This window comes from Bombyx mandarina, chromosome 22, assembly GCF_030267445.1.
Source record: "Bombyx mandarina strain Sakado chromosome 22, ASM3026744v2".
Taxonomy (NCBI): Eukaryota; Metazoa; Arthropoda; class Insecta; order Lepidoptera; family Bombycidae; genus Bombyx; species Bombyx mandarina.
This window is the reverse complement of record NC_143228.1, coordinates 4,423,825-4,442,673: the sequence shown is the minus strand read 5'-3', so window position 1 is coordinate 4,442,673 and position 18,849 is coordinate 4,423,825. Positions and strand designations below refer to the sequence as shown.

The following is an 18,849-nucleotide window of genomic DNA, read 5'->3' as shown; positions in this document are numbered from 1 at the left end:
CATTCTAGGACGTCTCTACCCGATGATATGTAGGCGAAGTAAAATGTCCCTTAGAAATAAGGTGACACTCTACAAAACTTGCATACGCCCCGTCATGACCTATGCAAGTGTAGTGTTCGCTCACGCGGCCCGCATACACTTGAAATCATTCCAAGTCATTCAATCCCGTTTTTGCAGGATAGCCGTCGGAGCCCCGTGGTTCGTCAGGAATGTCGACCTCCATAACGACCTGGACTTAGAGTCCATCAGTAATTATCTGCAGTCGGCGTCCATGCGCCACTTCGATAAAGCGGCACGACACGAGAACCCTCTCATCGTGGCCGCCGTTAACTACATTCCCGATCCTGCGGACAGAATGGAAAGCAGTCGACGTCGCCCAAAACACGTCATCTCGGATCCTCCCGATCCACTAACGGTGCTTTTAGGTACTTCAAGCACCGGTCACCGTTCTCGTCGAACCCGTCGCTTGCGACGAAGGGCTCGACGAGTAAACTAACTCTCAGACACAGCCCACTGAGTTTCTCGCCGGATCTTCTCAGTGGGTCGCGTTTCCGATCCGGTGGTAGATTCTGCGAAGCACGGCTCTTGCTAGGGTTCGTGTTAGCAACATCGTCAGGTTTGAGCCCCGTGAGCTCACCTACTAAAGTTAGGGTTACGCTGACATAGCCGCTATGGCTATCAGCTTAGGTAGGAAAAAAAAAAAAAAAAAAAAGCATTTACGTTGTAGATGTCTGTGGGCTCCAGTAACCACTTAACACCAGGTGGGCTGTAAGCTCGTCCACCCAACTAAGCAATAAAAATAAAATAAAAAAAGAATAATATTGTCAACTTAAAAAAAATTGTAAAGTACGCATGCTCGATCCAGTTTAGTAAGTGACACATCATGACTTTCTTGTCGTTCATTAACGCTTTAACATCCATTTCCTGTTTTGTATTTATTAAACAATTTACGTTGACGCTAGTTTATGTGTCTACAGTAACAATTATGATCGTTACCATAGCTGTCGTAGCCAGGGACCTCGTTCCGTTTCGGGCGTAAATGTATTTTGTTATGGCAACAGTCAACGAAAACTGTCACTTAAGTATGTGAATAAATTGGGGTTGTATTTGACAGTATTGATTTGTAAGGATGGTAAAAGTCATATATTTTTTTGCAAGCTAATATCTTAATATTTATACATTTACTAGATGTAGCCGTCCGCTTTGCAGAGTATTTAAAATTAACATTATTATTTCTCACCCCACAAAGATTCTCATCATTAACGCCCCCGCAACTGGTGTAGGGAGGCCAACACTCATATAAATATTAGCCTATCCATTAAGTACATGTATTTTCTACATGGATACCAAGTTTCAAGTCAATCGGATGCATGGTTCAGTAGTTATAACTGAATATCCGTAAAACCACTGTAGAGTTATATATTAGTATCCTCCTCCTCCTTACGTCGATAATCCTCAGTGCTGAGGGTCGTGGCCTCCTCTAATAACTTTCTCCTGCATCGTCTTGCGCCATTCCTGCCTGTCCTCGGCTGTGTGGATAGCAACGTGGACTGAGGTATTAAGAGTGGAGCGTATTTGGTCCGACCAGCGCATTGGATTTCTGCCTCTGTGCCTAATCTTAGTATAGATGGATTTAAAGTAGCTGGAAGCGTATTTCCAAAGATGTGAATTGTACATAATCTAGAACTACAAAACGTGCGAACTGAACGCGTTGTGAAATAAGAAGAAAAGAAAATCGTGAAAATTCGGTCGCTCCTGTTACCAAACTTCTTGAACAAACAATGTGATTTATTTTCTAGGCTTTTTTTCCGCACGTATGGAAATCAAAACGGGAGCGAAGAATATATTCGAACTTAACAAATTTCCAAGTAACATAAATCTCGACGGCTAATCCTATTGTTATTTATTTTCTTTAACTACCCTCGTGTCATAATTTATTGGCAAGCTCAACACAAAAACGATGATTCTAAATTTGAACATACGTGTATAAACATATAATCTTTTGCCTAGTCTAATGAAAAAAAATCAAATTATGAATTTTGATATAGTTTTTTCAAACGGACAGATTGATGAAACTTACCAATTTCTTTCAAACTGAATATTACTTGAAAATTACATAAATCCACGTTTAATAACAAAATTAAATCGTGAACATAATTTTTTTAACACCATTAATAGATCCGGTAACATCTTCGCTGTTGACTGAGGCCGCTAAATTAACATTATCTCTGACTCGGCCCATCCCATTCTGTTAATGACGTCATCACCGTAAGACGGCCACATCACGGTTTATCCGAGCAATCTAGTTTATTGCACACGATGTACGGTATGCGATCCCGAGAGCGAAACGTTACGGTCCACCAATCAAGCGAGCATATCACACCTTGTGTAACAATATAATCAAATTAAGACCTAATTATGGAAAGGTAACGATACAATTTGCTTTACATTAATTACTAGATCTTGTTGAATTGCGATTACTTCACGTGAAAATTGATAAGAATGAGTTGTACGGATCATATTTTGATTTAAAACTGTAGAAGTAACGTAACATCTTATCGAAAGTAAAAACGTTTTAAAATCGTTTGATGCTTTGTTATTATTCTTTTTTTTTTATTGCTTAGATGGGTGGACGAGCTCACAGCCCACCTGGCGTTAAGTGGTTACTGGAGCCCATAGACATCTACAACGTAGACGCGCCACCCACCTTGAAATACAAGTTCTAAAGTCTCAGTATAGTTACAACGGCTGCCCCACCCTTCAAACCGAAACGCATTACTGCTTCACGGCAGAAATAGGCAGGGCGGTGGTACCTATCCGCGCGGACTCACAAGAGGTCCTACCACCAGTAATTACGCAAATTATAATTTTGCGGGTTTGATTTTTATTACACGATGTTATTCCTTCACCGTGGAAGTCAATCGTGAACATTTGTTGAGTACGTATTTCATTAGAAAAATTATATTATCGAATAAATATATATCGAATAAACGTCAATCCTGGTGAATGTAATGACGTCAAAACATGAATAAACTTGCTTCCTGAAAACGTGACCTGAAGCAATTAAACAAATTAATGTTAGACGGTTTGTCCACGAAATATGTTTAGGCTAAAACGCCTGAGGTGTTCAGAAACTTTGAAGACTCTCCGCGCACAAAGATATTGTTTAAACGTTAACTTTGATTGATTACATAAAATTCCCTTTGGTCGAGAAAGTAATCAAAGCGGAACTCTCAGTTAGTAAAGCGTTTATTGACTTTAATGAGGAGATTCAATTAAAATGCTACTTTCACTTTTTGAAGTTAATCTCGTTTACGTTCCTTGGAATGATCCACTGCCCCTCTTGTCGCTTGATGCATGCTGTTACTATTTAACTTCTTCTTCTTTACTGGTGGTAGGACCTCTTGTGAGTCCCCACGGGTAAGTACCACCACCCTGCTTATTTCTGCCGTGAAGCAATAATGCGTTTCGGTTTGAAGTGTGGGGCAGCCGTTGTAAATATACTGAGACCTTAGAATTTATATCTCAAGGTCTGTGGCGCGTTTACGTTGTAGATGTCTGTGAGCTCCAGTAACCACTTAACACCAGGTGGGCTGTGAGCTCGTCCACAGATCTAAGCAATAAAAAAAAAACTTTTCAACCACCTAATCATAATCACTATTTAGATATTAACAAGTATATACTTTTTTTATTAAGTTTCATCATTGGAATTGCGCTGCAACGTGAAATGGCCATATTCGTGTTATTACGGAATATTATTATACAGTCTATGAAATAGTAATCGTAATAACAGAAAAACGTCTTCTGTTATTTAAAAAGAAATGAATACTTACTTACTTAATATACTTTTCATTTGTTACGCAAAATACTCTACTTTAAAACAAAATAAAACAAAACTGTTTCAATTGTCTTTATGAAACTTCAATAAATTTTATTATGATTGCAATAATAATAATAAACAAGTGTAAGATTATGACAGTAACATTCTGAAGCGTATTATATTGTAAGGTAGATATAGAAGTTAACTTAGTTAAATATAAATAATAAGATAACGTAATAAGTGTACCTTAGTGTGTGCTGACAGAAGATTATTTTGCGCTTTTACACATAGCTATTTCGTTCTCTGGACAGAGTCCTCTAAATTTCCAATCCAACAGTAAGACTTTATATTAGTTGAATATCATTGTCATGTCAGTTGCAAAATACCCTTATTAACATGCATTCTTAACACAACTTTTCTCAAATCAGCAATGTATTATGTAGTTCGCACCTAACTCCAAGTATCTCGTAGACACGACAAGTAAATTAACAGAAGTGATTAAACAAGAAACGTAGAAGTAAATTACGTAATTCTATTGAAAAGTACCTGACTTTATTTAAATTTGAAACGTGAAAATTTCTTGAATTCCGAATTCATTGTTCCAAGTGAAGAAGACGAAAGTACAAGCAAACTTTAAGTAGAGCACTGGGTGCGTTTGTAAGTTGGAAATAACTTTTGCAATTTCATCAAACGATTTATTGCCAGTAAAACAGTATAACAAAGTTCATCCATTCGCGAAGGTACCGCGAGTTGTTCGTTTGTAAGGTATAATAAACGAGATGAGAAATATGTCTCACTTCATTTGCACAACCACGTAAATGAGCCCATGAGAGATATTTATTTTATGCATCTAATTAGGATTCGTATTTGAGAACCAACCGTTTGTTTAATTTGTTGGTTGGATATATCTTGTTGAGTCTGTGCTTATATATAGAGAGTGTGTTTTATGTAGGGTGATAACTATTAAAAAGACACGACCGTTTGCAACTTGTTTATTGTGGGAAGACTCGGCACAGACTAAACTAAACTAAGTCCGCTACATCATTCCCCCCTTAAAAACATGACATAAAATGATTTTTTTTATTACAAAAACATAGGTTTAAAATGTAAAAAATATATAATTTGAAGTCATCGTGGCCTAAAGGATAAGACATCCGGTGCATTCGTTGTTGCGATCCACCGGTGCTCGGTTCCCGCAGGCGGGTACCAATTTTTCTAATGAAATACGTACTTAACAAATGTTCACGATTGACTTCCACGGTGAAGGAATAACATCGTGTAATAAAAGTCAAACCCGCAAAATTATAATTTGCGTAATCACTGGTGGTAGGACCTCTTGTGAGCCCGCACGGGTAGGTACCACCGCCCTGCCTATTTCTGCCGTGAAGCAGTAATGCGTTTCGGTTCGAAGGGTGGGGTAGCCGTTGTAACTATACTGAGACCTTAGAACTTATATCTCAAGATGGGTGGCGCATTTACGTTGTAGATGTCTATGGGCTCCAGTAACCACTTAACACCAGGTGGGCTGTGAGCTCGTCCACCCATATAAGCAATAAAAAATAATAATTAAATGTTATAAATAAATTTCCTCACGTCGCATATGTCGCGGTACCGATAATCGTTGCGTGCATTTTGGAGTAGAGCTAAATCTGTAAAAGTAGTTTGGGATGTCTAATAACACGGTGAAGTGAAGATTTGAGCAGGATTGCGGGCAGTAAATGGCAATGGGAGGCCGAGGAACGGGTCGCACGGCTTGCCTTGGAAGAGGCCTATGTCCATCAGTTAACTATAATAATCTGCTAATAAATGATGATAATGAAAGTCCTATAAAAACTTAACTCCATCCACTATATTTTTTATTCCAAATGTCAATGATATTGGTTTCTGGTTGATTATTACAAGATACACATAGGAACTTCGCCCTACTGCCACTACTTCGCATTAATTGTCCGTCCTTAGTCATCGTATTTTCTCTTATTTCCATAGTTCCTAGTAATTGTTATCTTAATTTCGTTTCTATAAGAAATATATCGCACGAGTGAGTATCACAAATCTCGAAAGACAGAACAACCGTTGCATTGATGCAACTGATACTTCTATCTCTAAGTTTCATAATGGGTAGCGGTTTTCAGGTAGGATCAGATAGCCTGTGAGCTTGTCTGCTTTTATTACTAAATAAAGGAGTGGGAAATGACGTAATTCTATTCAACGTTGATGGGTCCACTCAAAACCAAATGGGATGGACAATCGTTTCTCGATGAAAACAGCCCCCTCCTCGATCGCTTATTTTTATGAGTTCTGAAATGTCGTAAACTGATTCATCGTTTGCTTCCGCTTCATTAGTTTCTGTTACGCGTCTTTTATTTATTATAGCCATTATTACATCATTTATATTATCGCCATTTCGAATAGAAAAACATTTCTAGAATCTTTTTGTCGTGCTTATTGCTAACGCCCATTTGGCATAGAACTATCAATAGTTAAGTAGGGAAAGTTAAGGTTCTGCATAGCTTAAAACTCACATTACTTGCTGATATAATTATACTGACTATAAACCGTGCTGTGTTATTGCCAGGGTAGGTTCCACCATTTTTATTTCAGAAAAACCACGCGTAACAAGTAATAAATTATGAAGATGTGAAAATAGTCGTGAGTGAACTGTCCATTACAAAATTGACACCATATCATTTAAAAACAGTGAATTCGAATCATACGAAATACGTTCTTCTATTACTGTTCGTCACACAATTTAACCTTACTTAATCTTTCTCCGGTCAAATAAATATTAACACTTTATTTTAATAGCACACCAACCAGCTACCAGCTTAAATCATAAAACTGTAAATGTGTATTAAATATGGTTATTACATATGCTTAGAATTGATTCATATTAAAACCTATGCATTTAGTCGTCCAAAAATATTGCACCTGAACTTATGGTAATTAATTTGTTATAACAAAGTGAGATCACCAAAACACCTGGCATATACAAAACATATGTACCTAGTCAGGTCATAAATTCTGTCACATGTTTAATGTAAAATAATTGAAACAAGTTTATTCATTATGTAACCATTCATATACCAAAATGAACTTAACAAAACATAGATTCTTATGACACTAAAGTTTATTCAAAATGACCTCCGTGATTTTAAATACAGGCCTTCAATCTGCGCGGCCAGTCGTCTATCGCAGCACGAACGAGGTCCATGTCAATATCAGCAGCTGCCTTAATCAAGGATGTCTTGAGTGACTCCAAATTGGGATGAGGCTTTGAGCACGCCTTTTCCTCCAAGTGTTGCCATATCTTGTAATCTAACGGATTCAAATCTGGACTGGAGGAGGGCCAGTCTTCGTGCCGGATGAAGTCGATTTCACGCGCCGCCAGCCAGTCTTGTGTGCTCTTCGCTCTATGAGCTGGCGCCGAATCTTGTTGGAATACTCAGTGCCTGTTATTGAACATGGTATGAGAAACAGGTTCCACAAGGTTCGTCAGGACTGTATTTTGATACACAACTGCATTCGTTTTTACACCTTTCTCACAAAAATGTACCTCTGTTAAGCCCCAATAAGAAACTCCCAACCATACCATGAGCGAGGATGGAAAATGACCTCGTTGGACACGCGGAATACGGTTGCTCGCTTCTTCACTACTGTGTGCGTATACCTCATCATTTTGTTTGTTGTAGCTCTCTTCTACGGTAAAAATTTTTTCATCCGAAAAAAGAATTTCCCGATAGTTTTTTTCCGCGTACCGCTTCAACAAAGGGCGACATCTCTTCAGTCTCAGGTCCATTAGACGAACATTCAAACGATGTCCTGTTTTTCTTCGATATGCCCGAAGCCCTAAGTCTTCATTTAACACCCTTTTCACCGTGGTTCTGCTTAACCCCATCTGAAGGGCCAACAGTTTCTGCTTACGTTTGGGATTTCTTTGAATTCGCGCCTTCACAGCTTTTATCACTGCTGGAGTCCTAACAGACGGAGGGCGACCACTTCTTGACCTGTCATCTACACTAGAATCTTCATTGTATCGTTTGATGGTACGATAAACGAATCTTTTGGTTATATTAAAAATTTTCAGTATGTTAAAAATTTGATTTGGCGCGTAACCGCAACGATGCAACGCAATAACTGCAACACGGTCTTCTTTAAGCGTTCACTCCATATTTAAAAATGAGTAAAATTCTAAAAGTATACAGTTTTATTTTCATGAACAATTCGAAATTCGAATTCAATAAACTTTTTTGTGGCCAGCATTCTAAAAGAAAAGTTTTTACTGTGTGACAATACTTATGACCTGACTAGTTACATAGCACACAGTTCGTTTCCAAAAATCATTTGTAGCGCGGAGTATGCGACTGTATAATAATATCAGCGGCAAGTTTTTGCCATTGCTGATTTCCAGTATCCAGATTTGCGACAGTAATCAAAGCTATATGCTTGCCTGCCGTAGTAGGGAATAAGAAAATATAGTCCAGTATAAGGTGCACAGCTATAAAATATTTCCATTACATCCCTCCATCCCTCCATCCATTCATACAATATATGATCTGATGATATGATGAATATTTGATCTGCATTATTAATATTATGTATCAAGTATGTTAGTTCATGAGTAGTATTTAGTCATTTTTGCTTTAATTATTTGTAGGTTTTTTTTTATTGCTTAGATGGGTGGACGAGCTCACAGCCCACCTGGTGTTGAGTGGTTACTGGAGCCCATAAACATTTATGACGTAAATGCGCCACCCATCTTGAGATATAATTTCTAAGGTCTCAGTATAGTCACAACGGCTGTCCCACCTTTCAAACCGAAACGCATTACTGCTTCACGACAGAAATAAGCAGGGTGGTGGTACCTACCCGTGTAGACTCACAAAAGGTCCTACCACCAGTATAAAACGGATACTATACTATTTATAGTTCCATTGAATCGTGGTTAAGTTTCAAAAGCCTCGTCTTTGTTCAAAGAACTCAAGCTAATTATCAAATGGACTCACGTAATCCTATCCTCTTTAGCTAATATGTGATTAATGAACTAAGCCCAGACGGGTACATTACTGCATATACGGAATTCCGTGTTGGGGATTATCCCTATCTCTTCCCCCGGGTGAGTGCTTGAGCGCATTTGCAAGAATATCAAGTTTCCGCCATGGATTCGTTTACGTAGGGATTTTGTAAATATTTAATCGCCACTCAGTTTCATTTAGATGTTTCCCTGTCGACCTTATTAAAGTTGTTGTCCAAAAATAAATCCATAAACCAAGTCAAGCCTGGTCGCAATAGCGGCCGAACCAGATCTGTATATTTTAGAGTCCTTCTAACTGTGTAGTGATTTGTTTCTTAATATAATAATTGTCTAAGAGGTTTAAGTTAAGTAAAGTAATGATAAGTAAACTAAGTAATAATAAAATCATCTAATCAAAATCTAATAAAAATCATCATCTAAGCAATAAAAAAAAAAACAATTTTAAGTTAAGTTAAGTTAAGTAAACCAAGTTAAACCTGATCGCAATAGCGGCCGAACTTGATCTGTCTAATATAATCATAACGTGCTTTCTGATAAGTGGGTAGTGATTTGTTTCTTAATTATAACATATATATTTTCTAACAATATACATTTTCTTTAAAATATAAATGCCTGTTATCAAACTATATAGTTGTCAACCATCATACGAGTAGTACTCAAAATGTTTATCCCCAAAGAATTAACTAAAAATAATCATCCTCACGTAACATAATAATTAATATATCTAAGTAATACTAATACTCTAAGTAATACTTTAGATTTATAATTTCCAAGAATTAGTATTCAAATCTACATAAAAGCTTTTGAAGAAACAAAATTTTCGACTTTAAGCCCTTGAGATATACATGTACCAATCAGAAAGTAGCTGAAGCAATATTATAGCAATAATTTAAAAACAAAATTATAACATTAAAGAGATTAGTTTATTTTGTAAATAAATACAGGAAACAGTAATGCGCTTAATGGTACCAATTTTGTGGTTATTACTAGCTGTCGCAAGTAACGGAACTTATTGGGTGGCGTATCGCCTCTGTACCGTTTCAAACCTGATTCTAGTGACTCAATATTTTACTTGATGCTCTCATTCAAACGAAAAATCTGGAAACGTGGCCCGCTCGATACGATCTATTTATGTATATGATATGTATAAAAGATGTCATAAAAATACCATTTACGATATCAATTGGCTTCCTTGTCATCTATTTATGTACTATATAGGATTTAAGAAATGAAATTGTATATTTACTACATACCACCTGCACTCACAAATGGATAACTTTCCTCTAGCAATATCTGTAAAACTATTTCATTTTTTTTTCTCCTACCTATATTGATAGCCTTGAGCCAGCTTCTCCTTGACGTGTTTGTGAGCTCACGGGGCTCAAACCGGATGTGTTGTTAACACTGGCCCTAGCAAGAGCAGTGCTTCGTAGAATCTACCGCCGAATCGGAAACGCGACCCACTGAGAAGAGACGGCGACAATTTCTTACTGTGCAAGTCTTGTATTGGCTAAATTAAATGCATCATATCAGGTCAGATTAACGAACATACCAGGACTATTATAAATAACAAAACGTATAAATCTTAATCGCTTAACACGTATTTGAGTTTAGATGATTCGATTGAATTTTAATAGATTATCTACTGAACCCAATTACATATATACTGAAACTCGTCAAAGGAACTATTGGAATATTCAAATATGAAACTTCAATCGGGTTTGAAAGGGTTAACTTCAGATTATCGAGAGCGTGGAATTCAGTACTGGGCTTAGTAAAACACAATGCGTCTTCAAAGTGCCTAGAGGAAAAAAATATCGGCACCATAAGGATATATTGTCGTAGCCAGTCGGGTTCCAAAAAAGGATAAAACCGATTTATGTGCTCATAACTTCCAAAACAGCACAGAATCCATGAAACAAGTGTTTTTGTCTCAAATGATGATGCGACAAAAAAAATAAACCATTTAAAAAATAAATAGTTATTTACTGATTGATTTAAAAATTATTCATAATAATTCGATAACTGAATAGCAGTCAATATAGTTATTTCTGTGGCACCAGAATAAGTGTTTTCGACCGGTTTCGCTGGAGAATTCAATAAAGACTTCTCAGACTTTACGATTCGAATCGTAAAAGCGTTGCTACTTTCAGAAATAAAATGTCTCGCATTTTACGACGGAACCCTGGAAACTGGAAATATTAAACATTTTAAAGTTTTCCGGGCAAATCTTGATTAGTGACGTGCTAAGGTGAAACAAATTTGAATCAATTAAAAATAATAATACTCTTATTCATTAACTAATTCAAAATACATATTATGTATTTATAACGATGTATAATATATTGTATCTGATATAATATTACCTAACATAATATAACAACCAATTTAATATACCACACAACCAACCTAATATAACACTGCTATTTCTTTTCACTTTATCATATTTCACTATATATAGCTGAACGAGAAACTACATTAAAAAAGTTAATTTAAATTTGTTGTTTTGATAATCTTTTGTCAATTAATCTAGACTGTTTCATCGAACTCAAGAAAATCTAAATAAATCAAAAATTCACGCGCTCATCGAAATTGAGTGCCCAAATTTTTCCGCTTCGCGGAAAGGAGAAGTCCCTTGGTGCGCGTAAACGTGAATTTCATACATATCGAAGGGTGGGCTGCCGTCTGTCCCGACATAATTCAAATTAAGCTCATGACAGGAGGGTCCTGGACAGCGGGACAGCATCACTCGCAGAGGTTGTAAATTGTTTGGAGACGGCACTTTATAGATTTATCAATAAGCAGACCCAAAGAAATATTTTACGAAAGATAATCGAAAGTTTAAGAGAAAATTGCTCTTTGCCTGTGACTAAACGGGGCTAATTTTTAAACGGAAGCCAAATTTTTGAAGTGAAACTTCTTTAGGCGCATGAGGGTAAAATTTTTACAGAACGTCACGCAGGTATGCAACGGAAGTGACATCAAACTACTATTGAAATTAAGTACTTGTCAAATGACAGTAGTAGTAGTTGTTGTATTTTTCCAACTGGAAAGGCAAATGTATTATACCATACAGCCTAATATTTTATAAATTTTTTGTGAAAAATGTTAATAGGAATTGAAATGAAATGAAAAGAATTTGGAACATTAATCAAATAGCATGAAATTTAAGTAGTCAATTCAATTGGCAAAATATTAGTCATTTACAATTTAGAAATCTAAACATAATGTGACTGTCAACACTGAGGTTTGAGATTAACATTTGACAGACTTTTGGCGGGAACATATCTTCCTTTTTTCCTTCCTCTAAGTCTCGGAAATCTAAAGTTTTAGATTTGTATAAATATAAGCAAAACTTATAAATTAGTTCGCCAAAAAAGTTTCACTTCTGACATGTGTACTTTGTACGCACGCACTTTTTTTTTTAAAATGGAATCTAAAGTTAGATGTAAAATATTAACTGTATTATTACTTTATAATAGTCGTAGGAATTTCAATATAGAAATAATAACGGCTACTATATACTCTATTCCAATTACGAAGTCCTATTTGACAGACGTTATTATTATGTTATTATGTGTCTGTGTGAATTAATTGTATATTGATTTAGATTGATTATGTATTTTTAAATGATGATTTACGATCGTGAAAAAAATAATATTATTATTTCAAATTATGCGAAACGTGAAGAATTACGTTCTAAGAACTATCAAAAGGGACTTCTTAATTGGAATAGAGTATAGTGAAGATCTGTTGAAACCGCATGAAACGCCTTTTCCGATCTCCGAACACGCGTGCCGGGGCGCCATACTTTTCGATTCGGCGATGCAAAAAATGTATATACATACATGGTATTGATTACGACTTATTTTAGCGTGCCACAATGAATATTTGCTTTTTAATACGCTTTTATTAACTTCAGACGTATGTATGTTTGTAACGGAATCTATGAACATTATTTTGACCCCCCTCAAAACTTCGGATTAACTCGAAATTTGGTACTTATTAAGGACCGATGACAATTCAATATTTAAAAAAATATTTAAAAAATTGAAGTTAAACAAAAAAATACAAAATAAATGATAGTCTAAAAAAAAGCTAACAAAATACACTATAATAGAAAACCCAACTAAAAAATAGATTTTTTTTTATTAATTACGGTAACCACGTATACTATTATTTAATGGCGGACAGTATTAATAACATTTGTCAAGAGAGTTGTGTCTCGAGTAACATCTAGAATTAATTTGGTTGGAAAAAGCGCGATTTGAACAAAACAAAAATGTCTCTGGCGACTAATGCTATGGATACAGACGATAAGGAAACTGATTAAAAAAAAACGAAAACGATAGTGGTGCTAGATTCCTATAACTATAATATAGAGAAAATTAGAAAAGAAAGTTGTGACTGGAGCTCATAGGCATAAGAACATTTATACCGCTACACGCCTTGAAACATGAATAGAAATTGAATCCTTTTTAGCCGTTTTGTGGAGTTCATTAGTTTTACACGATGTTATTACTTCATCACGGGAATCGCACTTTACGATTTATCTTAAGTTTCCATGGAAACAAAAAAAAATCATATCTACTGCGGAACAGCAAAATCGGCTGCATTTGTTGTGAATCAATTTTCGAATTTTTTTAAAAATATCCAATTTTAATGACGCATCGCCCTGTTCTGCTGTTCAGTTATCTTGTTTCACATCAGACAATATTAAAGTAAGACGCTTTGAATAATTTAATTAAGATCGTGTTTAATTGTGTAATATTTCCATTCTTATTTGCAAAGGATCTGTTTGTCGAAAATATATTATGTATGATCTAACACGTCTCATTCAAGTTTCCTTCCTCGATGTATGAAATTCTCAATAGTAATTACGGATGCCGTCCCCGTGTTCAACAAATGGAATAGATTATAAATCTAATTTGAATACTGTTCCCATATGATTATTATTCGATTTGTCCAGATGGGTTACGTGATTAAGAATTTTATGTTATTCTAATTAAGGCAGCAAATTGGTTAAGTAATTTAAACCGTAAAATAACCAAACCAATAAATATAAAATGAAACTACAGTAATGTGATGAATGTGATGTGTGATGATTATAATCAAAATAATAGAGTTCTCAACGTAAGATCGAATATATAAACAAAATATTCGTAAATTAAACTGAGGTAATTTTGAAATGAATCTAGTTTTCCTAATATAATCAATCATCACTCAGATTAGGGGCACAACCAAGCCGGCGCCCGTCGCTGAAGATTTGTTCTATACTCCCGGTTAATAAAAAAAAAGCTCGTATGATTTTAAAAAATAAAATATACATTGTTACCTCTCTAGTTTCTGTGATATCTTGAATATAGATGCTCCTCGGCTTCTCGAGATTAGACTTTCCCGTATTTCGTTTGTCCGTTTTTTTTCCCCTACCTTAGGTGATAGTCTTGAGAGGCTATATCAGCGGAACCTTAACTAGTAGATGAGCTCACGGGGCTCAAACCTGACGACGTTGCTAACACGAAGCCTAGGAAGAGCCGTGCTTTGCAGAATCTACCACCGGATCGGAAACGCGACCCACTGAGAAGATCCGGCGAGAAACTCAGTGGGCTGTGTCTGAGGGTTAATTTACTTGTCGAGCCCTTCGTCGCAAGCGACGGGTTCGACGGGAACGGTGACCGGTGCTTGAGGTACCTAAAAGCACCGTTAATGGATCGGGAGGATCCGAAATGACGTGTTTGACAGGCGACGTCAACTGCTTTCCAATCATTCCGCAGGATCGGGAATGTAGTTACCGGCGGCCACGATGAGAGGGTTCTTGTGTCGTGCCGCTTTATCGAAGTGGATGGTTTGTCCGTACTAATATTATCCACAATTACTTCTGTAATTGTATCTCCCCCTTAATTGATGTAGTGCCGGCTTCACTTAAGGAAACGAAAATATACTTTTAACCATACCTATCATAAAATAGAAGACGAAACAAAACCCTGAATTGCACTGACCACATTTGCTAATAGGATATTATCATATGAATTTACCGATTTCTCAGGAGAGTAAACATGAATAAATTTCACGCTTAGCTACATACTGAAAAAGTTTTGCCGCTTTTCATGGTTGATACTGTGATTGTGATAAAAAAATTAGTTTGCATACTGCTTTTCAGTGGTGGTGGGACCTCTTGAGAGTCCGCACGGGTAGGTACCACCACCCCGCTTATTTCCGCCGTGAAGCAGTAATGCGTTTCGGTTCGAAGGGTGGGGTAGCCGTTGTAACTATACTGAGACCTTAGAACTTATATCTCGAGGTGGGTGGCGCATTTACGTTGTAGATGTCTATGGGCTCCAGTGACCACTTAACACCAGGTGGGCTGTGAGCTCGTCCAGCCACCTAAGCAATAAAAAAAAAATACTCGTCTGCTAACTAAAAAACCAGGCACATTCATTTTTCCATATAAAACCCTTAACTCTCCCGCTAAAGTCATGCCCATTAAAGCTGAGTATAATACAAGCCACAAGCAGCATTAGGACATCACAATACGTTTTTAATCTCTTTGTTACCCGCTGCGTCGACAAACATGGAACGGATTATATGGCCTTATTCTGTTTATCGTATAATCTGAATAGCCTACATCCAGAATAATTTCAATTGCATTTTTTTCATTGGTTTAATAAATTCGGTTATATTAAATGGAATTTACATCTGACACTGTATGAGTATAGCTCAAATTAAATCATCTGAGAATCGTTTTGATTAGGTATACTTTTACGGAATTGATAGAGAAAAATATATACTATCACGAATTTTGATGTATAAATGAAAAACGTGTTAAATCAGGAATACTGTCCAACCTATTTCCTGTGTGAGTTTTAACGCTCTGCAAACATTTGGCATATTTGCTTTATTTAAAAACCAACCGGTTTCATTTAATTTGTCAGTTTTGTTTTATTACTTCATCAGTAAATGATAAGATATTAGAAGTTTTTCAAGTCATCGTTCGAGAAAATATATTATAAATGTAGTTACTGATCATACTAACTATGGAACTACCGGTCATCATTCTGGTCGAACCCGTCGCTTGCGACGAAGGTCTCGAAGAGTAAATTGACCCACAGACACAGCCCACTGAGTTTCTCGCCGGATCTTCTCAGTGGGTCGGGCTTCCGATCCGGTGGTAGATTCTACGAAGCACGGCTCTTGCTAGGGTTCGTGTTAGCAACAACGTCAGATTTGAGCCCCGTGGGCTCACCTACTAGCCCGGCGACGCTGATATGGTCTCTCAAGACCATCAGCTTAGTTAGGAAAAAAAAAAAACGGAACTGAGAAACCTAATGGATTGATTTAATCGACTATTTTCTCCGGTTAGCGCAATGATAAAGGAGTGATGGTACGTAATGTTAAGAGATCATTTTACTGAATAAGTTGGTTGAGCCTCGGCTTTGGTCATGAATAATTCACGGGGTCGGGCCGCGTTAACGAACACACTCAGATTTCGTTTGTTTTTCAAGGGCGCACCCTCAACATTGTATATTTTTGCATGAAACTTTCGAGTATCATCAAAATAATTGGAAGTCTTCAAAACTCATGTGACAATTTTAAATTTCATTTTAGCATGCATTCTGCATATTTACGGTTTAATTTCTCGTTTATTATTTTCCTTTTTATATTTTACACATGAATACTTCCAATACTTTACAATTTACAGACGATTAATATTTATCAATATTGGAATACTGTGTTAACTACCGTCTTATATAGCATTAAAAAAAATTGTAATATTTTTGCATTTTAGTTTGTTGTTTAAAAGTTGTGTAAGTCATCAATAATGACGTCACTGCCGCATAAACACGGTGCAATAGAAGAAAATCTCTGAAATAAATAGTTTTACTTAGATACGGATAGTCCGGCGACTGTTACAAGAATAATTTAAGTGTCTCGTGGTCTTGTTTGTCATAAAATGTCAAAATCAGCTTAACAAGAAATACTGAAGCTATTAGAGACCATTTTAAATTAAATTTAAAACAGTTTTAGGTAAGTCACACATATATAGACGTGTATATGCAAATAAAGCCTGTGGCAGCCCTGTAAGGCCAGCGAGCAGCGTGTATCCGTGAATTGTTATACCACAAGATTAACCTATCACATATGTTTTGGCTATTGGACCCGGCCATTCGTATTCCTAGGCATAAGTGCTAAATAATATGTGCCCATGAATCTATCCTACTCTCGAAAACATTTCCTGAAATAATTAATTAACATATTAACCAGATTATTTAATACTGAAATATAACACATTCATGAACGATTGGATTCTAAATTACGCTTTCACCAGACAAGAAATAAAACACAGACTGCAGTGGTTTAGTTAATTCCGTACGGTATTCTCCGTAATTCCAGGTACATACTAGGTACTCTTACTAGTTTTGCCCGTGACTTGTTTCTTCGCTATCCTCTTACCCAATGTGCCCATTTTCCTCCGTCTTACCCTAAAGTTCCTCATTCCCGCTACAATCATCACTCCCACCAACCGTGTAGCCAAATGACAATCCGAAAATTCTATTAATTTTAACATAATGAATGTAATATTGTAATTATTTTACAGTGTTGGATAAGTTAATAACTGATTACAAAAGATAAAGCTTAAAGTTTCATTAACTAATACTTATATGTACAAATGTAGTGACTTAAAATAATACAATTATCTTGAAAAATTCACAAACAAACCTTACAGGATAGGTAGTAAAATTTTATAAAGTAACTAGCTGACCCGACAGACTTCGTAGTGCCTCAATTGATAAATAAAATACCTAAACTTTTGTATAAAATAAACACAAAACAAACAAAAGGAATCTGACGGGGGACATATCAAAGGCAAAACAAAATTGTTATTTTTATTTCATTAGATCATTTTCATTTTATTTACCTTTTAAACCTTCTCTAGACTTCGACAAATAATTCAAGACCAAAACTAGTCAAATCGGTCCAGCTGCTCTCGAGTTTTAGAGAGACTAACGAACAGCAATTCATTTTTATATACCTAGTCAGGTCATAAATTCTGTCACATGTTTAATGTAAAATAATTGAAACAAGTTTATTCATTATGTAACCATTCATATACCAAAATGAACTTAACAAAACATAGATTCTTATGACACTAAAGTTTATTCAAAATGACCTCCGTGATTTTGAATAGAGGCCTTCAATCTGCGCGGCCAGTCGTCTATCGCAGCACGAACGAGGTCCATGTCAATATCAGCAGCTGCCTTAATCAAGGATGTCTTGAGTGACTCCAAATTGGGATGAGGCTTTGAGCACGCCTTTTCCTCCAAGTGTTGCCATATCTTGTAATCTAACGGATTCAAATCTGGACTGGAGGAGGGCCAGTCTTCGTGCCGGATGAAGTCGATTTCACGCCCCGCCAGCCAGTCTTGTGTGCTCTTCGCTCTATGAACTGGCGCCGTATCTTGTTGGAATACCCAGTGCCTGTTATTGAACATGGTATGAGAAATAGGTTCCACAAGGTTCGTCAGGACTGTATTTTGATACACAACTGCATTCGTTTTTACACCTTTCTCACAAAAATGTACCTCTGATATGCCCCAATAAGAAACTCCCAACCATACCATGAGCGAGGATGGAAAATGACCTCGTTGGACACGCGGAATATGGTTGCTCGCTTCTTCACTACTGTGTGCGTACACCTTATCATTTTGTTTGTTGTAGCTCTCTTCTACGGTAAAAATGTTTTCATCCGAAAAAAGAATTTCCCGATATTTTTTTCCCGTGTACCGCTTCAACAAAGCGCGGCATCTCTTCAGTCTCAGGTCCATTAGACGAGCATTCAAACGATGTCCTGTTTTTCTTCGATATGCCCGAAGCCCTAAGTCTTCATTTAACACCCTTTTCACCGTGGTTCTGCTTAACCCCATCTGAAGGGCCAACAGTTTCTGCTTACGTTTGGGATTTCTTTGGATTCGCGCCTTCACAGCTTTTATCACTGCTG

At 36.5% G+C, this 18,849-nt stretch overlaps 1 protein-coding gene across 5 annotated transcripts in view; it reads left to right on the top strand.

Moving 5' to 3' along the window:
• Nucleotides 1-18,849, top strand: part of LOC114240479 (protocadherin-like wing polarity protein stan) — a 241,376-nt gene that overhangs the window by 84,915 nt on the left and 137,612 nt on the right. The window lies entirely within an intron of this gene.